The sequence below is a fragment of the Oryctolagus cuniculus genome, chromosome 15 (assembly GCF_051225735.1).
Source record: "Oryctolagus cuniculus isolate XC-2025 breed Fujian yellow rabbit chromosome 15, ASM5122573v1, whole genome shotgun sequence".
NCBI lineage: Eukaryota > Metazoa > Chordata > Mammalia > Lagomorpha > Leporidae > Oryctolagus > Oryctolagus cuniculus.
Window position 1 is genome coordinate 42,247,216 of NC_142881.1, and position 22,997 is coordinate 42,270,212.

A 22,997-nucleotide genomic window follows, 5' to 3' on the forward strand; every position below is an offset into this window, starting at 1 on the left:
CTTGATCTAGGTTGGATGCAACTTAGAAGAGGAAGTCTGTTGAAGAGTCCATCACTTCCATTGCTGGCAAGGCTGATAAACAACTAATTCTCATGCATTCTGGCTTTCATCTAAAGGTGAGTGAATTTCCTAATCCCATCCTGATCAGCCAGACTTAACAACCTGGCCACCCCAAACCTCCACTGAGCTTGCTGCATGACTAAGAACTAGTGAGACTACATGTCCTTGACAGGAGCACACCCCAAGAAAGAAAGGCAAGCAGGTGTTACCCCATTCATATACAGCTTCTCTCCCAAACTTGCCAGTCCAGGACCACTCTACATCTCCAGAAGAAAAGCAAGGGGTGAGATGAGCACCCAGGAGTGTTGTTGTGAGTGGGTGGTCCTCAACATTAAAAGAAATGTCAGGATTAAGAAACAAATTTCCTCTTAATGGCAGAAATAGTGACAGTTACAAAAAAACAACAAAGACTATATAGGTCAGTAGTTGTTCTTCAGTGGTGAAATTATAGGTGATTTTTATTTTTCTTCTGTATGTGTAGGTGTCAAAAATGTAGTATCTTTGAAATTACATTATAGAAATAAAAGTAACTATTTCAGATCAGATTTCAAATTTTCGAAGACAATAAAGAATATCCCTCAACCACCCCTAATTCCTTCCTAGAAGACATATGTCTCCTGCCATGACAGTGACTTTACCCAGGATTAGTTGCCACTATAGTGGCCCACTTATGCTACAGAAAATAACTTTAGGCCTCAGCCTTAGGGAGGGGATTTGCTCAGAAAATTGCAGGCTAAGGATCAAAAATCCAACAAGAAAAAAATGTTCACTTGAAGCTCTCCAGAGACTTGATGAGAGTCCGGTGACCTCTTCTAATCAGTTCTGGAGATTCCAGAGCTACCAAGTTAACCAGGCTATAAATCCATAGGTAGAGGACTCTTGCTGGGAGTGAGGATCTGGGGATTGCTCCGGGTGAGGGGTGGAAGAACCTGAAACAATATCTCAGGATCACAGAACATCACAGCTGAGAATCGGGAGAAGGAGTGGATTCTGGTGTTCAGACCCTAATTTCATTGATAAAGAAACAAAATAGGTAGCTCAGGGACTTGATGAGGATTCCACAATTCTTAATGAATATCTGGCTGTTTTTTCCCCTTTTTGTGAGTTAGGAATGATAACTGCCATGTTGCCAAGAGTAGAAGAGTGTAAAGGGACGGTGGTGAGAAAGCTAAATGGCCTTAACAAAGTCCCTCTTCACAAACACAACCAGGTAGCCCATGAGGAAGCCAAGGAGTGAAAGGTTATAGATGTTTCCCGAAGTGTGATCAACAGGACTCCCCTTCCACAGCAGTGATGGGCTTTTACATGAGAAAAGAGAGGTGGCAGAAAAGCTGAGAAACATTGGGTTAAACAATGTTTTAAATGATTCCTGATTTCTAATATGTTTGTCTGTAGCTCAAATACTTTTGATCATAGAAACTGACCTTGAAAGATTAATGTTGTATGGATGTAATGGTGCTGAGCATGAGACACAGGGTCACTGCCTTAAGCAGAACCTGTGATTCACACAGAACCATCACGGTTAGGTTATCCACGGTTGTGACTCTGAGTATTTCTTGAGATAGTTAAAAACTCTACTTTGGATATTCCTATGTTATAATCTATATCTCAAACCACACATCTTGATTTTTTTTTTCAATTTGGCTTATTTTCTTGCTCCAAAACCTGTAATACCAATGTAGAAGATACAATAAACTATATTTCTAAAGCTCAACATTATTTTTATCATAACTTACTTTTTAAAAGGACTACAGAACTACACCAAATAAGACCAAAGGAGAATCAGTAATGATTGACAGAAGATCCTAGTCAGGAAACAAATCAAGCAACCTTCATTTAAACAATACCTGTTCAATCACTTCTAAATGATAACACTTCAATGAACTATTGATTTTATGTTTCTTGATTGCTTTTATATTTCAAAAAAGAGATTCTTAATCAAATTGGAGTTTGAAAAGAATCTATTACTGGAATGAAACACTGTGCCTGAGATGCCATTTTGTCTGATGGCAGGTAGGCAGTAAATAATATGCTATATAACCATACAATCTTGTGTGCAGATCATAGTAATAGGGCTATTATCTTAGTAGGTCCTAAATATACAAGAAAGAAATGGAAAAATTTATGTCAACTATCAATAGGACCTGCAGAACTAACAGCTAAATCAAGATACAAAGAAAAGTTAAGGCCAAGGAGATAAGACCTATGTCTGAAGTAGCCAGACTTGATCAAGGGAGGAAAGAGTGTCATGGAGACCACTTAATGACAAAATTTCTTTCTTTGTTTCAAGCTTATTTCTAGGTATAGGAATTTTCATGATGAATGTGACTGAAAATATATTTATAGCAGCCTTGGAAAGGTTCTTAAAAGTCATCCCAACTGTCAGAAGTGTTTCAGCCCTAGAATTTAGAACATACAATCCTTGATATAAGATCTTTTTCCTCTGCAAGAAAATACCACAATCTCCTTCCCCAAACTAAATTTCCAACTAGTGGTCTTATAGAGAGGATCCATACCAATGAATCCAATGGCAACAAAAAGAAGTGCTATCTGGGTGTTTATGTGCAAATAAATATGCCAAGTTACCATCTATAACAAAAATGTGCTGTACACATATTTTTCTAAAGAAAGGATTTTGAATGTTTTCATCATAAAGAAATGATAAATCTTTGAAGAGATAGATATGCTTACACTAATTTGAATACCACACAATGTATACATATATCAAACCATCACATGGTACCACATAAAAATGTACAATTGTTATGTGCTAAATTTTTTTTAAAATAAGCTTTTTCTTTTTTTAAGAAGTCAGTAAAAATGATAAATAATTTTATTTTTAAATAAAATTCTCTCTGTATTATATGTAGAGGAATAGACTGTAAATAATAATAGAATACTTAAAACTTCATCAAATGCAAATCATAATTTTTATAATGGTGATGGTTAACATCACTAGAAACAGTGTTTTAAAAAGAATAATAGTGTCAAATCATCAGAAAAACTGGATAAAATTTCTTTTTCATAATATGCATTTTCCATAAACATTGTGAAGACTCCTCCTAGGATCTTCCTTTAGGTATGGGTACAAGTCTCTTTGGTGGGACATTTTATTTTCTGTGATAAAGTGACTTATTGGCTTTGCCTTTCATTAAACTTCAGGGTTAAGATTATGTAAGATTTTATGGTACTTCCATTCATACAGGACAAATCGAAAGCCATGGTTCCTCTATTTATGTAATACAGATAGTTTTCAAAACAAAATATGAGCATGCCTTCGCATTTTGCAAAACCTATCCTATTGAATCATGCATAAGTTTACACAGTCTTTATCACTCTGCAAGATGTTTTCATTTTGTTTGGTCCATGTCCATGTATTTTGTTTTAGGCTTCTGCTCATTTTCTTTCACTTGTGAAGAATTATTTAAGGTCAAGTCTCAATTTCCTCACTCTGGTTAAAAATTATTTGAGAGAAAGTAATATGATCATCTTGGATACCTTGCTTTTTCACTTGGTTCCAACTGTGTGCTCACCACCAGCTCATTCTATCCTTTGAAAAGCAAATGTATCAAGTCAAAAGAAGGAAGGATCACAACTCAAAATCGGTGGGACTGGAAGGCAACTGTGAGAGTGTAGGGCTGGTAGAGTTCTACCAAGAAGGTGTTGGAATATGAATCGGCTATGGCAGAAGATTCTTTCATGGTGGTTGGTGAAGGACTGACTATGTAATTAGAGGGTTTAATGGGTGAAGTAAAAAAAAAATCTAAAAGAAGCATCAACACTACAACATTTGATTGCAAACACATTGGTTCTGGGACTAAATAGAAAATCCTGCTAAGAGTTTGGGATAGTCTGTGTGAAATACAGTTGGAAAAGAAGTAATTTATGTTTATAAGCTGGATAAACTTGGATAACACAGAGATACTCTTAGGTTGAGTCATATGCCAGAGCAAAGATTACTAGAATTGACCATTGGAAACAGGAAATAGCCAGTAAAAAACTTGAGGCTGAACTTTTTAAAATTTTGGTGCAAAGCAAGTACACCAAAAGAAACAGACATTTTACATGAAAGGGGAAATCTATAAATGAAATAAAATATTCATAAATCCTGAAATTGTTCATTTAATCCTGAGAAGCCTCCAACAAATGGCACTTCCTATCTTGAAGTGTCAGAAATTAGACCTGAAACAGCATGTTTTGTGCCAGGCAGCAGTTTTCCATTAGAGATGGTCATTGGGCCAGGTAGTTCTTACCCAGCAAAGAGAAAAATAGGAGCCACTGGGCATCTGTGGCAGGTACCATCCCAGTGATTTTGATCTTAGAAACAAAGTGACTGCACTTCACAATGATATGAAATAAAGCAGAAGATATTTTAGATGTTTCCCTAGCAAAGATTTTTTAAAATTGTTTGAGGCAGAGAGAGAGAGAGAGAGAGAGAGAGTCATGAGTGCTCCCCCGTACCCTGCCCCATGTGCTGGTTCACTCCCCCAAATGTCTACTATGGTCGGCTGGGCCAAACTGAAGCCAAGAATGAGGAACTCAACCTGGGTCACTTAGTTTGGATCACTCACATGAGTGGTAGGAACTCAACTGATTGAGCCATTTCCTACTGCCTCTAATGGTGCTCGTTAGCAGGAAGTTGGAATGAGGCGTGAAGCCAGGGCTTGCACCCAAGTACTTCAATATGGGCTGCAGGCATCCCAAGCAGAATCTTAACTGCTATGCTAAATGCCTCCCCCCTTTACCAAGATGTGGAAGGAAGCATTTCTCCCCAGGGAGGAGTCAGGTCATTACCAAGAATATATTATAAATACCAGCAATGTCAAAAACTCAAGTTTATAATGATCTCCAAGGTCTTATAGCCTGTGGTCAGTACTAACAAGAAAAGCAGAATAAGACACTATGGAGGTCACAGAATTCATTACAGCCTGGGAAGGGGCTGGCCAGGAAAGCCAAGTGGGAAGATGAGGGTAAGTGATAGACTCTAGCGCGGTCCTATAAAGTAGTTCTAGAAACTATTAAAGCCATATATTTCAATAGGCATTTACAGTATACTTTTGCAAGCATTATCTCAGTTAATTTCAGGAACTGAAGGACCTTTCTTCAAATCCATTCTTTACCAATTCTTAGCCATGGTGATCTTGGGTAAGCCATTTCTGTTGGTTAAAGTTCCCTTACCTGTGAAATATGGACAATAAAAATACCTCTCAGAGTGGGCCTAGCAGGTAAGATGCCCACATCCCATATAGTAGTACCTCGGTTCAACTCCCAGCTCCAGCTCCTGATGTCAACTTCCTGCTGGTATAAACTCCGGGAGGCAGTGGTGGTGGCCCAATTAATCAAGTCCCTGCCCCTACCTCAAAGAAGACTTGGGTTGTGTTCCCAGTTCCTGGCTTCACCCCTGGCCAAGCCCCAGCCATTATGAGCATTTGGGGAATTAACTGGTACATAGAAATATTTCTCTCTTTCCACTCTAATTAATTAATTAATTGATTTTTAAATAAATCTTGACTTCCAAATATTAACATAAGAATCAAAGTAATAACTATAAAGCATTTCCCCTTTGGCCTAAAAAAATACCATGTTCGATACATTTCCCTTGTTTTTTTAAGGCCCAGGATAGGTTTTGCCATCTCTGCTATGGGTGAGACAATGAATGTTCAAATGCGCCTTGCCATTTCTGTGAGAGTCCAGGCCCTCAGAGAAACTTTCACCATCAAAAACAACAAGGGTCTCAACAGTGGCATTCTGGAGTTCTATATCCATGTGTTTGTACCACGTCACAGCCGGAGAAGGTCAGAGGAGCAAATGAACTTCAGAAATTTAAACCAAAAGAAACTCTGGTAGAAAATCTTTCAGTGTTTGCTCTGCATCTCCACAGGCAGCACCATTCTGATTCCTGTCTGGAAAAGCTTTTGTTTTGTGGTTGGGGGGATCTCAGGTGATAGTAAGGTCGAAAAACAGAAGAGTGTTGCCCATGGGAGAAATACTTGCCATAAGAGGCTGGACACCCTCAAGCACAGGGCAGTACTTTATAAAGATCTCCCCCCAAGAACCAAAAAAACCAAGCACACACGGCTGCCCCGTCACACCTCTCAGCCTATACCAGGAACACAGACTTTCTGGAATCTCCATGGACTGTGACTCAGAGTGGAGAGAGCTGAGGACTTACTTCTTAATTAAAGCACCCAAAACTTCTTAAAGAATCACCATCAACATTCCAATAAAAGCATCTCCGTGGATCACAAGCATCCCTACCTTTCTGCCCAGAGCACATTATATGTAACTTAGCATTTCCTTGCCAAAAGGAGAACATCAGCACAAACATCCATTTATTATACTGGACCACACGTACTTGTGTCCTTGGGACATTCTGAAGCACATCAGGTAGGGGTGTCTATCAAATTAGATATTTCCAGATTACTGAAGGAGCTCTCCTAGTACTTCTCTGGCATTCTTTTGATATTTTTGTCTTGTTGATTAACACAAGTGCTGTCTTGCCTTTGCCTGCCCATATTTGTCATTTGTCCTCTCAAACTTCTTTAACTTTCCTTTTCTCATCTACTATAGATAGCCAAGTTTTTTTTTAAAAAAGAGAATTTTAAAAAGGTTATAAAATAAGTACAAATAACACTTTTAAAGGGTAAGTTTTACGATATGTGAATTATATCTCAATAAAACTATTTTTAAAGTGCATTGCAGACTATAAAATCTTACAAATGGTAAGATATCACATCACTCTGTTTACATTGACAATAAACTGTTTCACTCTTTCATTTAGAAATAAAAAAAAAAAAGTGGGCTCTGGGTGAAGCATTCCTCATAGGTATTATGCCTAAGAGTTACTTTGTATGATCTCCTGCAACATTTGGTGTTTATTTAGGTGTTTTGTTGGCTTTATTCTTAATCCTGACAGTGAAATTAATTTTAGTAAGATATAGTATGACTGCACTTTTCTTAGTCAAAGTCTCATCTTTCGCTCATTCATTTGCTGTTTTTTGGATAGCCTACTATGTGCAAGGCCCTAGGTATTAACATGAATTTCTGTGACTCATGAGCAAATGGGCCCTTGTATGGATTTCAGGTGTAAATCTCTAGGAATTATGAGTTTTAATGCTTCCTTGATTTTTTTTCCCATAATAACTTTAGGACTCCTGAATCCAATCATTCTCTAGGGATGCATCATAGTCCACCAATTAGGAGCCAGCCCTTTGTTGGAGAATAAATGCATTGGGTAGGCATCTCTGATCAGAGGGGAAAACATAGAAGTAAGCAAAGAGCCACTTTTAGTTGTTGCATTCTCTAGTAGTTTCCCAGGGAGCACCTAGAACCTTGTTACTCAAAGCAGGTTTTCTCAGAACAGCAGCAGTAGCATCACCTGATAGTGCATCAGAAATGCAAAACCTTTGGCTCCGCCTAAGACCTATTAAATTAGAAGAAGCTTTTTAACAAGATGATTCATACTCTCATTAAAGTTTGAGAAGTGCTGATCTAGATAATATTGCACAGAGCATGCTCTGAACACCTGGCACTTCACCCACTGCAATAATCACAGCTTTCAGATCCGTAAGATGAACAATGCCCAACATGAGAGACCACCATTTGACACAGACCCATCCCACTGACCAGGAGCAGAGATGGTCTTGGGGATGCTGAACAGATGTTCAGCATTCCCCTTGAACAGGCAGAGACAATTGTTGTCCTCTTCACCGTGCCTGTCAGATTCAATAACTCCTCTTTGGTGACTCATCTCTTCATACACATGTGTTCTAATTTTCTTGAAAGACCAGGTTGTCAGTGCATTCAAAGCTGGGTCTTTCCCTCTGTTGCAAAATTTCACCTTTATTCCTGGAAATACCCTTCAGCTTAATTTTTTCTCTGCTTTCATTCATCCACTCATTCACTCTAAAAGCACTTACCAAGTGCTTACTACAAGCATACTCTGCATTTTCCTTTCAATATCCACTTTGTAAACATTTCTATGCCAATCGGCCTCTCTAGTCTATAGTAATCAGCTTCCCTGCTTTCCTTTAGCATTTAGTTACTACTTCTTACATAACACTAGAAAGACACTTTTAAAGTAAAAAATATGACCTCTGTCCTTACAGAACTAAAACTATAATTGAGAAGTCAAGGTGTAGAGTTTGAAACAGATGAACAAATTTTCAAGCCCACAAAGGGTTGATTTGTGCTGTACTAGAACAGGACTGAATCGTGCATGAGTCAGGAGTTCATGAGCTCACTTCAGGGCCCTAGGCAAGTCTCTTTGTCCTTCTAATCTTTAATTTTCTCAACTAATTAAAAAATATTATTAAGGCATCTGATCTTAAAAAGTATCCCTTCTTTAGGCCAGCATGATGATTTCAGAATTAAGCTGTGGTTTGCAACCCCAGCATCGCACACTGGAGTGCTGGTTTGAGCCTCGGCTACTCCTTTTATGATCCAGCTTCCTACCAATGGGAAAGGAAAGGCAGTGGATGATGGCCTATATACCTGGGCCCTTGCCACCCACGTGGAAGACCCAGATGGAGTTCCTGGCTCCTGGCTTCACCTGGCCCAGGCAGGCCCGAATACTGCAGCCATTTGAGTGAATCATTGGAGATGGAAGATCTCTGTGTGTCTCTTCTTTCCCCCTGTCACTCTGCGTTTCAAATAAATAAATAATCTAAAAATATATAAACCTACTAATTCCAACAACTCAAATGCAATGGATGGCATCCTAAACACATACACACATGGCAATGCTGAAGGCATTCATGGAAAGAAAATAAGCAACATGGGTTTGGATTAGGAAGACTGTACAGTGACATAATGAAGAGCCCTGGTTTTGATATCAGACAAATCTACAGCTTAATACCCCAGAGGACCTATTGGTGGGGAATGTTCAGCCCGTAGGCTGTACAAGGACCACAGAATTGGGGCCGGTGCTGTGGCGTAGCGGGCAAAGCCTCTGCCTGCATGGCCGCCATCCCATATGGGCACTGGTTCAAGTCCTGGCTGTTCCACTTCCAATCCAGCTCTCTGTTATGGCCTGGAAAAGCAGTTGAGAATGGTCCAAGTGCTTGGGCCCCTGCACTAGCATGGGAGACCTGGAGGAAGCTCTTGGCTCCTGGCTTCGGACTGGCTCAGCTCCAGCCACTGTGGCCATCTGGGGAGGGAACCAGTGGATGGAAACCCTTTCTCTCACTCACTCTGCCTCTGCCTCTCTGTAACTCTGCCTTTCAGATAAATAAATAAGTCTTAAAAAAAAAAAAATCACAAAATCATTTGGTCTGGCCCTGCCAAGGCAACCACAGGTGGAACTTGAAATACAGTAAGTCTATAGCAGGCTAATTTTTAAGTTGATAATTTTGTATGCCCATAAATGATGTTATAAATATCCTAATGGCCCATGGCAGAAAAAGATTCTCCACACTTACACGACAAGTCAGAATCAGTTTTGTCATTTGAAAAGGGACATTACAAATGGGCATAATAGTAGTGCCTACTCCATAGAATCTGTCATGATAATTAAATGTAATAATTCACATAAAGTCCTTGGCACAGTGCCTGACATGATGAGAGGGTGATGTGGTGTTGGTTATGATGATGATGCTTTCAGGGAAGGTCTTTTTGGAACATACAAACCTTTCCAGTAGGATAAGCTTTAGGACCTAGTTGGAGAAACCAACCAGATTATAAGATGAACTACAAGAGGGTTGACCAACTAGCTCCAGAGGAGCAAAAGGAAGGAGTGGTAAGAAGTAGGAAGGGGGGCGGTGCCACGGCTCACTAGGCTAATCCTCCGCCTAGCGGTGCCAGCACACTGGGTTCTAGTCCCGGTCGGGGCGCCGGATTCTGTCCCACTTGCCCCTCTTCCAGGCCAGCTCTCTGCTATGGCCCGGGAGTGCAGTGGAGGATGGCCCAAGTGCTTGGGCCCTGCACCCCATGGGAGACCAGGGTAAATACCTGGCTCCTGCCATCAGATCAGCGCTGTGTGCCGGCTGCAGCGCACCGGCCACGCCAGCCATTGGAGGGTGAACCAATGGCAAAGGAAGACCTTTCTCTCTGTCTCTCACTGTCCACTCTGCCTGTCAAAAAAATTAAAAAAAGTAGGAAGGACAGGAAAACTTGTAGTTGATGGACAACTTTGTTGACCCAGATGGATAGGGAAGACCTGATTTGACAGGAAGAATTGAGGATAGCGCCTCAGGCACCTCTGTGCAGATGACGAAGAGACTTAAGGCAGGGGGATCAAGCCTAGAGTTACCCCTGAGTAAAACGCTGAGGTCTGGACAACAGAGAAAGAAAAAGAAAAGGCAAATCATTGGAGCACCCAAAGGATCTCTTAAAGATCCTCTTCAAGAAATTCCTTTTGATCTCTACACACACATGTTTAGCATTTCTTCCCACTCTAATTAAAACTGGAGGAAACATGCGACCATGCCCATGTGCATGGAAGGTATGTGAGGAGCTGAACTCATTTCCTGTGTCTGAGTTCTGAGTCAGAGAATCCCGTAAGAGGGTATTAAGGGTTGCTAAGCATGCCATGTCACTTTCAGCCTGGCTGTTGTCAGAGATGTTATTGGGTAACAGCAGGGCCTAAGCCCTGCAGGCATGGCAAGGCCTCTGCAGTGCCACGTGGTTGCTATTATGGAACCCAAACAATGAGCCAAAAGCTCATATAGACTGCATCCATCCTGGTCTCCTTCATGTTCTGCACCACATGGCTATTCAGAGCAGACACTACCCCAGAAAATACTGTTTCCCAGAGACATCCCACAGGAGAACATGAGAAAGAACTTTGCCTAAATATAGACAAACTGACTAGAACCTTGCTCCCAGAGTTATCACTATGTGTGTTTGCAAGCTTCACTGTGACTTGGTGCATTCTGGGGTATAGGCTCTTCTCCCTAGCTTCCTGGATGACAAACATTGCCCTGGCCCTGTACTATAAACAAACTGTCACATGATATACAGAGAGGTGCCTGGTGAGGTGGGACATCATCAGAACAGTTCAGCAAAACACACACACGCATGCACACACACACACATATTCTCACACTCACAACTGAAGTCAAGCATGACTTCGTCTTCAACCATCCTGGTAATCTGCAAGAGAAAAGATGTGATGGGAGATGGATGAACAATTTCAAAGCAATATACATAGCCATGTTCCCATGGCCATAGCCAAATAGAGAATTGAAGCAACTGTGTAAAGAGCTTGGCTTCTTTGAGGCCATCACAGAAAGAGCCTTCAGGATCCCTTTCCATCCTAGCCTTAACTCATGTGTTGGGTAAATGATTACTTGGTGCTGGCTGCACCAACCACCATGCAATGCTTTGAGGGATTCCACGAAGCTGTTCAGCAGGTGTCACAGGTGAAGAATGGTTTCCCAGAGATAGTGCCAATTAAGAAGTATGGTAGGTGAGGAGGAAGGTGTTGTAGTTAAAGAGCAATCTACACAGACAGAAGGAACTACACATTCAGAGGTGTAATCTGAGAATGTCTGTGGCCCCTGCTGCTGAGGCTGCCCAGCAAATGCAGCATTCCCAAGAGTGTGGCTCGGTCCCCCTCAATCCCTTCTGTTTTCCCTTTTCCCATCCTAGCATTCTAGAAGGAATCTCCTACAACTGAGAGTAACCAGTTACCCTTGAAGTGATGATTTCTTAGTTAATCTGTGACTTTCCCTCTCTGTTTTTGACTGTTCTTTCTTCTCCCTAAATCACAGCCCAACACTGGTTCTAACAGCACTAAAACGTCATCACTAACATAAGCTGGAACTGAAGCCTTATTTTCTAAATGGAAACTAGGGAACTAGTGTCCACCTCAGCAATGAGCACAATGGTGCTGTCAGAACCTGGGAGTCCCTAGAGACATTCAAGGAACATGGAAAGGTTCAAGGGGTATCTTTCTTCTACAGCAGCTCCACTCTTACCTCTCTAAATAACTGTACTTTCATGCAAGGATTCTCAAAAAACCTCCCTCAAACCCAGTGGGTGGAGTGCACAGTGCTCAATAGGTGACAAGCACTATGCACTGTGTGTGGAACTAAAGATCCAAAGACTTCGTTCTGAAAATAATGCAAAATCAAAAGACAAATGTTAAACCTTCAGTCTACAGGGGAGGCAGATATGTACACAAGGAATAATGCTTACCATGCAGACTTTATGCCAAACTGCACAGATTTGAAACCTTGTGATTACAGACTATTACTTAAACTCTCTGCCCCTCTTTTTCCCACCTATGAAGTGGGGATAATAATAGTATCTTCCTAAGTGGGTGACTATGAGGGTTTAGTAATTAGTACAGCCAAAGCAGCAGAACAGAGTCTCACAAGTATAACCATTGTATAAATGTTTTAAAGAGTAATGAGGTGAGTGCATTAATGCACCAAGTGCTTGGGGCTGCTCAGAAGAGGGGGTGATTGATTCAGTCTGGAGGAGTCAGATCAGACCCAAAGAAGGTGACATTTGTGATGGGTTTTGATGTTTTCCAGACAGATGAACAGTTAACTGGGTTTCTGATTTAGGAAACAACACTGGCAAAATTCTTACAAGGTGTGATTTCTGATTTGAGATTAATTCAGAGCAAAAGTTACAGTAAATTATCAATATTGAATGAGGCAGCACATTTCACTAAAAGTCTATAGCAAAAGGTACAACATTTTAAAATCCCAGAACAATTATGTGCTAGAAAATGCATAACAACAGGCTGAGAGGTAAGGGAGCCCTGACATTAGCACTTGCCCATCTCTAGGGTGTAAATACGCTCATCACAGTTGACTTGAAGCTGGCAGTGATGTCAGTAGACTCATGAAATTCATGAAAATGTGAGAATTGGTTCTCAGAGCTGGCACACCAGGGACATAGAAAGAACTCTGAAAAGTACAGAGTGTGGGTCTCTCTTATCACAGTGCATGGAAGAGTGGAGCAGTCTGATCCAATGTCTTCCTCAGAGCATATTGGGGACAAAAGTCTTTTCAGGTAGCTGAGACTTGAGACTTTAAAAGGCAGAGTCACAGAGAAAGAGGAACAAACAGAGAGAGAAAAAAGACCTTCCATCTACTGGTTCACACCCCAGTTGGCTGCACTGGCCAGGATGGGGCCAGGTCAAAGCTAAGAGAGAGGAACTTCATCCCGGTCTCCCACATGGGTGGCAGGGGCCCAAGCACTTGGGCCATCTTCTGCTGCTTTCTCAGGAGTATTATTAGCAGGGAGCTGGATCAGAAGTGGTGTAGCCAGACTCAAACTGGCACCTATATGGGGTGCTGACAGTGCAGACAGCAGCTTAACCTGTTATGCCACAACTCCAGACCCCTGAAACTCTTGACTACAGATTCAGGTGTGGGCTTATTTGCACTAAACAGAAGCCACTCTGCCTAGATTAATTAGGATAGTGATATTTTGCATATTATTATCTTAAAGGATATTAGATAGCTCACAGAATCTATACAGTGATTAAAAGATGTAAGTTAGGCTCCCAGCAGCAATATTCAAATCCATGATGAGAAAACCTGCACCACCACTGAGTACCACATTACCCAGGCTGAACATGGTCCCTGCAGCTGGGTCTACCATGACTGTTTCACCAGTACCCACATTGCTTCTGCATCAAGGGATCACACATGACTCTCTCTGGGAAGCAGCCCTCATGCTGCTCTGTGCACAGAAGTCCAGAAACCACAACAACAGCTGATGATGCACACAGAGTCCATTTGTTCTGCGTTCCTCCACTCCCTGAAGGGACGACAACTTACTAAGGAGTTTGAAATCAGCAGGACCCAAGTTCAGTGTCTGCCTTGCAGCTTCCTGCAAGTCTGGGTTTGATTTCTGTATGGCTACTGGGGTAAAAGATTCATAACCTGTATATTTCATAACCTGTATATTTCTCTAAAAACAGGAAGACAGTGCAAATGTGTTAGGGCAGGCATCACTTGCAAAATCTACTGCCATCAGCTTGAGCTCCTTCTCTGCATTAAACAGAGATGTTGCCCTGGGACCCAATGTTGCTATTCTTTAACTTTTTCCTACAAGTAAAAACGTGACCTGCCGAGAAAGGAATATATTACACTTCATGCCCAAAGTCTTGTCCTGTTATTTCTACATAAACACAAAAAGAATAAATCACAGTCATGCTTGGAATCAGACAGACCTGGTTGCCCAGTCTCTCTGTCTTGGTTTTGTCACCAGTAAAATGGGAGAAGATAATAATAACCCCTTAGCTCAATGGCTGTGGTAAGAAATCAGTGAAATCTGCTGAGCAAAGGAATCCATACCACAGGGATGCTCACAAATCTATTAAAACTTAGTATGGGGGCAATGCAGCATTTTACAACGGAAAAAAGTGAGACTTGCACTCAGACAAACCAAGTGATGGATGTGATTTGAGCCTTTGTTTTCTCATCTGTAAAATCAATATTATCAACATCATCATCATCATCATCATCATCTTAATGCCTGAGGGTTGCTGTGAAGATTAAAAAGTTGACATGTCCAGAACAGTGTCTGGCTTATGACAGTTGCTCAATAAGCAACAGTCCTTATTAATATTATCACAATTATTTATGTCATTATACAGCATAACCCAGGGGAGAATATTTATTATTCTCAAGAATTAGTAGGTGTCTGCATTCAGAACATAAGAAGCCACAGAGTTCTCTATTGCTTTCCTGCTATAATTTATTTCGTATATGCTGACACACAAAGCACATCCATTATTGCCCTGGCACCCTACTTCACTCTCGTGAGGCAAGCAGAATAAGACTGTAAAGTGAGTATTATTACCCTGCTCTACGTCACAGTGAAAAGGAACTGGTGAAGAACGGGTGTGGGGGTGGGGGCAGTGCTGTGGCATAGCAGGTAAAGCCGCTGCCTGCAGTGCCGCCATCCCATATGGGCACTGGTTCGAGTCCTGGCTGCTCCACTTCTGCTCCAGTTCTCTGCTATGGCCTGGGAAAGCAGTGGGAGATGGTTGAAGTCCTCAGGCCCCTGCACCAGCATGGGAGACCCAAAAGAAGCTCCTGGCTCCTGGCTTTGGATTGGTGCAGCTCCAGCCATTGCAGCCATCTAGGGAGTGAACCAGCAGATAGATGGAAGACCTCTCTCTCTTTCTCTCACTCTCTCTCTCTCTCTCTTGCTTTCTCTCTCTCTCCATGTAACTCTGACTTTCAAGTAAATAAATACTTTTTTAACAAAAAAGAGAAGAGAAGAGAAGAGAAGAGAAGAGAAGAGAAGAGAAGAGAAGAGAAGAGAAGAGAAGAGAAGAGAAGAGAAGAGAAGAGAAGAGAGGGGAATGTCTAGATCAATAGCAAATTAGTGAGAGAGCTGAGGCCAAAAGGAGGGCTTCAGCTTTGGTGTGGCATGTTCTCTCTGCCACCTCATGATGGGCTTTCATTAGTTTGCTCTTTCATAGATTTAACAAATAGTTATGTATTACCTTTTGTATCTCAATCACTGTACTAAATAAGCTCTCCTGGTCCAAAGATGAATCAAAGAAAAGGCTTGCCCTCTAACCAAAATAATTCAGGAAAACATTCCACTCCACCTCCAGGGAATTCAACAGAAAATATTTTACCTATTATGTGATGCTCAGTGTTTGAAGAATTGTATTCACACATAGGACAGTCAAACTACTACACATAGGATAGACAACTACTCTCACTTGAACCATCACTTACAAAATACACACATACAACAACAGAAAACTAATTTAAAATGGTTAAGATGAATTTTTTAAAAGTACTACTTTTAACTGGTTGAAAGTGGTTTCATTTTTCAAATTAACCTCACTGTTAATAAGGCAAGCAAGTTTACTAAAAAAAAATCCAGATTTTATGCCAACACGTTGCATATAATACAATTTTTTAAAAAAGGTATTAACTTTTGGGGAATCTAGGTCTCCTTAGACAATTTTCCTTCTAGCTTTGCTTTGACTTTAGCTATGTGAGAAGAAGATATAAAACATCATGGGTTCTAGAATGTTCTGTCCTTGGAAGATCTCCATTGGGAGTTTTTAGCCAAATGTCTTATTAATTCCCCTATGACTAAGGCACTTTGGGGTCAACATAACTTGGGGTCTACAGGGATTACAGAAAAGGGACTGGATGCAGAGTTCACGCCAATGCTGCATGTTTCAGAAACTTGGGGTAAAGCCAGACCCTGCTAAAGGGATTCAGAAGGGAGTCAGCTCAGGGAAGCTTTTTCCTAATAAATTTCTCTGAAGTTAATGTTGTTCTTTTATGATCAAAAATAATAGTAGCTAACACTTAATGAGAGATGGGTATGTGCCAAGCACTTTACATACACTACTTCTAATCCTTAAAAATAATAAAACTGCAAGGTATAATTCTCTTTAATAATGACAAGATTGAGGCACTATTTAAGTAATTTCTCCAAGGTCACAGATGAGGCAGAGATGGCATTTGAAACCAAGGCTGCTCTTAACTCCTCTTTCCTCTATCTCTCTACTCTTACCCAATATCTTCCCCCAAGAAAACAAGACTAGCCCTCAAATGTTTGTCTACACAGGAAACCCCAGTTGTTGGCTTAAACTTATTTACTAATTACCACCTCCACACCCAGCAATATATCAGGCACTGAGGAATGTAAGGAAGAATTCTGGGTTTTGCCTTCTTCCTTGACTTGGGAAGAATTAACCTCTTTGAATGCTTTTCTCTCATTTGCCAATATCTATTCCTCTGGTCACTAGACACGATACAAAGATTAGAGCTTCTTTCTGAAACTTGTGGAGAGATAAATGCAATATTCTGTTCAGCCAGAAGTCCAAACTATATTAACAATCATTTTGAATTTCACAGATCCCCAAATAAGATAATTCATGTAAAAGTGACTTTTTAAATTTATCTCTGTCATTTATTTATGAGAATACTGAGGCATTTTTAAGCAATTTTTAAATTTTATTTAATTATTTGAAAGTGAGGAAAAAATCTTCTATCCACTGGTTCACTCCTCAAATGTCCACAACAGCTGGGAGTTGGCTCAGGAGCCAAGAGCCATGAAAACCTTCTAGATCACCCATGTGAGTGACAGGGACCCAAGTAACTGAGCCGGCATCTGCTGCCTCCCAGGGTTCACAGTTAAAGGAAGCTGGAATTAGAAGCAGAGCCAGGACTCCAACGCAAGCACTCTGAGATGGAATATGGGCATTCCAAGCAGTGTCTTAACTGCTGTGCCAAATGCCTGTCCGTTAGTGTGATGATTTGTAAAGTGCCTGATAAAGAAACCTGAACCTCTGAATGTTCATTATATTTTTAAGAAAATATCAACCCTTCTCCTACTTCACATTGCAAAGATTGCTATTGGACGTCCTGTGAAAAATACCCTAAGATTATTTGCCAGAATTGGCTGTAGATTCATAGTATCATGAGGAGAGCAGTTTGAATGGTGTTGGTCAGTGATCTAAAGCAGAGGGTGATGGCTAATAGGGGATCTATAAGTGAGGGAGGAGAAGGAACAGTATTTTGAAGGAAAAAAAAAAAGATCCACATTCAATATGATAATACAATGGCATATTTAGAAAATGAAATGCATTGCTTTCATAACACAGACATCCAATACTTTCTTTGCTAGTGAGGCACTAGCATAATAAGATCAGATTGAGAAACACTGCCCCACATGTATATGAGATGATTGGAAATACATTAGCTTACCCCCTGGCTTTGATTCCATGGCCAAGTTCTCAAATCCATGCAAAGACTTGTTCTGTTTGCAAATAATTGTAGAGACTGGATTTCAGATGTTTGTTTTGCTTGGTTTGTCTCATTTTTCATCTTCACTTAAGAGAGAAGTAAACCAATATTTCCATCTCCCTAAATGCATGGGGAGGGAGAAAAACATGAATAAATTATATTCTAGTGGGCTGCTGAAGATTTCTGCACATCCACCTGGATCTCACTCAACTCACAAAGCAAAGAACATAAGGCACACCCACTTCATGAAGAAGAATGTCTGGTAATTCTACCGATGCTTGTACATCCTTAAAAAATTGATTCTGGCCATTAACTACAGTAACTTAAGACTTGAATCCATTCCTCCCTGCTAATTTATACCATCCTCATCTCTGAGGAAGGGAGCTTTGACAATTTTTTCCATATATATGTTTTATATATATGTATATATATTAATATATCAGGACCTCTCAGACACTGGTTAAGGCAATTAAGACAGAAAGTGGGGGTGCATGGATATCAAACAAATGTAGGCCATCCAGGATTCAAATAAAACATAAATAGTTCCTAACCCCAGAAAAAAAAAAATGACTCCTAGGAAAGATGTATAACCCACTGATGCCTATATAATTTCAAACTCTCTTGGAAGACAGTATGGAGATACTTCAGAAATCTGCATATAAACCTACCATATAGCCCAGCCATCCCACTCCTGGGAATTTACCCAAGGGAAATTAAATCAGTAAACAAAAGAGTTATCTGCACCTCCATGTTTATTGCAGCTCAATTCACAATAGCTAAGACATGGAATCAGCCTAAATGTCCATCAACCAAAGACTGGACAAAGAAACTATGGGATACTATGGAATACCATACAGCACTAAAAAAAATGAAATCTGGTCATTTACAACAAAACAGATGAATCTGGAAAATATCATACTGAGTGAAATAAGCCAGTCCCAAATGGACAAATACCATATGTTCTCCCTGATCTATTAGAACTAATAGAATACCTAAAACAAAATCTGTAGAAGTGAAATTGATACTTTGAGAAGCAATTACTTGAATAGCCTTTCTCTTGACTGTCAAAGAACAGGGTTTTTTGCTATTTGTTGAACTCTACTTAACACAGATTTAACCATATGTTTATAAAGTCAATTAAAAATAGATCTCAGTAAAAAATAAGAGTGAGAATAAGAGAGGGAGAAGGAAGTTTCTAACTGTAAAGCTGTATAGTTCTGAATACATTCCTATGGACTTACTTCTAAGGGTACAGCTTTAAAAACTTGTCATGGAACTCTAAATCCCGTTAAACTTGGTGGTAAAAATGCCATCTTAATTGTTAAAGTGATCATATTAACATATAGATGGGATTAAATATTAAAGAGATAATATAAATATGATCAAGTGCCTGGTAATAACAATAGATAGAATTAAAAAGGAGAGAATATCCAATATGAGAAGCAGTCCACACAGCAGACTCATAGAATGACAATCACTTTAACACTCTGACCTCAGAATCAGCCCTTAAGGCTTCCTGGTCTGGCTGAAATGCCCATGAAAGCATTTCAGGCATGGAAAGCCAAGACACTGTGGCAAAAATGTTCGCATGAAGGATCTCTGTGAGTGAGACTCCAGTAGAAAGAAGTCCCCATCAAAGAAGGATATACTTTTCTCTGAAGGGAGGAGAGAACTTCCACTTTGCTTATGGCCTTGTTTAAATACTGACAGAGACTGTGGATTCAAAAGGCTTCCAAAGCCTAGGCAGCCATGTCAAGAGCCTCGTTGGTCACTGATGTCATACATAAGAGTGTTAATTGGTAAATTAACAACAGGAGTCACTGTGTACTAACTCCCCATGCAGGACCTCTGTCCTCAATGAGTTGTATTATGAGAGCTAACTTTAGGGCTGGCGTCGCGGCTCACTAGGCTAATCCTCCACCTTGCGGCACCAGCACACCGGGTTCTAGTCCCGGTCGGGGCACCGGATTCTGTCCCGGTTGCCCCTCTTCCAGGCCAGCTCTCTGCTGTGGCCAGGGAGTGCAGTGGAGGATGGCCCAAGTGCTTGGGCCTTGCACCCCATGGGAGATCAGGATAGGTACCTGGCTCCTGCCATCGGATCAGCGCGGTGCGCCGGCCGTGGCGGCCATTGGAGGGTGAACCAACGGCAAAAGGAAGACCTTTCTCTCTGTCTCTCTCTCTCACTGTCCACTCTGCCTGTCAAAAAAAAAAAAAAAAATCACACAGGAGAGCTAACTTTAAAGTTAGTTTTGTGTGTGTGTGTGTGCAAGTCATCAAAATCTTTACTTAGTATAGAGTTGGTTTTCAGTGTATAAAGTTAATTGAAAATGAATCTTAATGTTGAATGCGTCTGGGAATGGGAGAGGGAGGAGGAGGATGGGTAGTAGCATGGGTGGGAGGAAGGATATGGTGGGAGAAAAAACTATATTCCTAAAGTTGTACTTATAAAATTTGTAACCCTTGGCCGGCGCCGCGGCTCACTAGGCTAATCCTCTGCCTAGCGGCGCCGGCACACCGGGTTCTAGTCCCGGTCGGGGCGCCGGATTCTGTCCCGGTTGCCCCTCTTCCAGGCCAGCCCTCTGCTGTGGCCAGGGAGTGCAGTGGAGGATGGCCCAGGTGCTTGGGCCCTGCACCCCATGGGAGACCAGGAAAAGCACCTGGCTCCTGGCTCCTGCCATCGGATCAGCGCGGTGCGCGGGTCACAGAGCGCCGGCCGCGGCGGCCATTGGAGGGTGAACCAACGGCAAAGGAAGACCTTTCTCTCTGTCTCTCTCTCTCACTGTCCACTCTGCCTGTCAAAAAAATAAAATAAAATAAAAAAAAAAATAAAATAAAATTTGTATCCCTTAAATAAAACGTTTCTTTGGGGGGAAAAAGTGATTGCCTCTAACTTGGGCTTAAATAACCCAGGCAAAGACTCTCAAATCTTTCCATGCCTCAATCTTCTTATTCAAAAAATGAGAAAAATACCTAAAAAGATATTATGAAGATTAAATGTTTCAAAAGATTAATGAGTGTGTGTGTGTAAAATAATTTCTGAAGCTAAATATGCACTCAGTAAAATTAAGTCATATGGAATTTTATTGTCATTGTCTGTGATTCTTTTTTCCTATGATATAAGATCCAAAGAATCCAGCCCAAGAATTTCAGAAGTTATACAATAGTTCCCAATTAATTCAACATTTTGCAGGTTTCTGTTGACCTTGACTACTAAGCCAAGCCAGATGCTCACCATCACTCACACACCACAATGCACCATTTTCCAAAAGGATAGACGCTCACACTGACCACATGGCCACAACTCAAAGTTAGATGGGCAAGTCAATTCATTCACAATCTCCCACCACAATTTAGCTTAATCTAATGATCTAAAGGTGTTTGGGGAGGCAAATCAAGCGGAAAAATTTAAACTTTACAAAGGGACCAAGAGTTTACAGGATAAAACATCAGGTCTCACTAGAAGGAACAGCTATACCCTTGGCCAACACAAATGCCTTCAGTATATCCTCATCAAGGAGTAGGTAGGATGGATGATTCCAGATGTTCCTTCTAGCCCTGGATACCCAGTATTTCATTGGCTAATAATACATTCAAAATGTAGGAAGTCAAATAAGAAATACACAATGGACAAAGGTGTATTCAGAGTATTTCCCCAAAGCTTTATACTTCAAGAACCAATTTCTTTGCCCTGATTTGAGTGCTTTCATCTGGCTAATCTTCTTTTGAACCTTGACTTGGACTCACTTTTCTGAGCAGGTTTGTTTTCCCAGATTCTTAATTTTTAGCGACCTCAAAGCAGCTACCTAGGCCTTTCCAAACTAGTTTGACCAAATCTGTGGCCCTGTCTTCTATAGAAATTATGTTGCAGTTTGTTCTTTGAGAATTCTCGGCTACCCTGTACCTCCTCTATTTGAATTTTAGTCTCCATTTTTAAAAAGAAAGGAAGGGGGGAAAGAGTGGCTGATAGTTAATCCTTCCAATTAAATTTGTCAGAGCAATCACTTCAGGTCTCCAGTCTATGTGGGGCTGAGGGAGAAATAAAGGGTCGCATGATGCCGTACAATGGCTAAAAAGAAACACTTTGACCGGTGTCACTGGGGACAGTCCTTGAAAAACCAGAATGTCTAGTCACTTTGGCCTACAGCAAAAAAAGTATTGAATAACTAGGACAAGTGCTAGTGCAAACAATGATCCTGTCATTAAGTCCTAACACAGTCACTGGGTAAGTGGGGCCACATTCACATACAGCGATTAAAGAAGCAGTTTGAGAAGAGAACAGTGAAGCATTTTTCTTCCTTCCTTCCTTCCTTCATTCCTTCCTTCCTTCCTTCCTCCCTCCCTCCCTCCCTCTCTCTCCCTCTCCCTCTCCCTCTCTCTCTGACAGACCTGAGAAAGCATGTAATGAGGATGGGCAGCACTCTGACCAAGCTGTAGAGTGTCCTCTTTACAAAATCAGCAGAACTGTTCTCCCCCAGTAAGCTGAAACCACTCCTTTGCCCCTGAGGGAGCCAGGCTCGTGTCATCCCAGTGGGTGAGGCCCGACTTTCTGCCAGTGTGTTTATGGTTCGCACAGAGAAAAATTGCTTCTCAGCCTTTCGGCTAAGATCAAGTGTAGAAAATGATTGCATTTTCATGAGCAGAAGAAAATTCCTGGTGAGCAACCAGGCAGCCATTGAGCCTTCTATCAGGTGGTTGTTCTGAAGAGCAGTTGACAACCTGAGGCTCCCCCAGCTGTTCTGGGAAGGTGAGATGGTCAGGGAGAGCACACGCGTGATTTGGGATGATAGAAGAGCTAACATTTCCCCTATGCTGTCAACTCTGGTGTGAAGCATTTTACACCTGTTAGCTTGTTTAACTCAGTAATCTTAGCAAAGGCTTCTATTAGTATCCCCATCTTTCAGATAAAGAAACTGAAGCATAGAGGTATTGGAAAATGAGCCTGGGGCCAATCTGTGGCAGAGCAGGTTAAGCCACCACCTGCAGCACTGACATCCCATGAGGATGCTGGTTGGATTATCGACTGCTCCACTTCCGATCCAGCTCCCTGTTAATGTGCCTGGGAAAGCAGCAGAAAATGGCCCAAACGCTGGAGCCCTTGCACCCATGTGGGAGACTCAGAAGAGGTTACTGGTTCTTGGCTTCAGTCTAGTCCAGTTCCAGAATTTGCAGCCATTTGGGGATTGAACCAGCAGATGGAAGATCTCTATCTCTCTCTCTCTCCTTCTCTCTCTACTAACTCTACCGTTC

General features: G+C 41.2%; 1 long non-coding RNA gene across 1 annotated transcript in view; it reads right to left on the reverse strand.

The window, feature by feature from the left end:
* The window catches only part of LOC149121978 (uncharacterized), a 412,421-nt gene that overhangs the window by 252,910 nt on the left and 136,514 nt on the right, over positions 1-22,997 (reverse strand). The window contains exon 3 of the long non-coding RNA XR_016222174.1: positions 17,712-17,870. This is a non-coding gene — a long non-coding RNA (uncharacterized LOC149121978). The remainder of the gene's footprint in view (positions 1-17,711; positions 17,871-22,997) is intronic.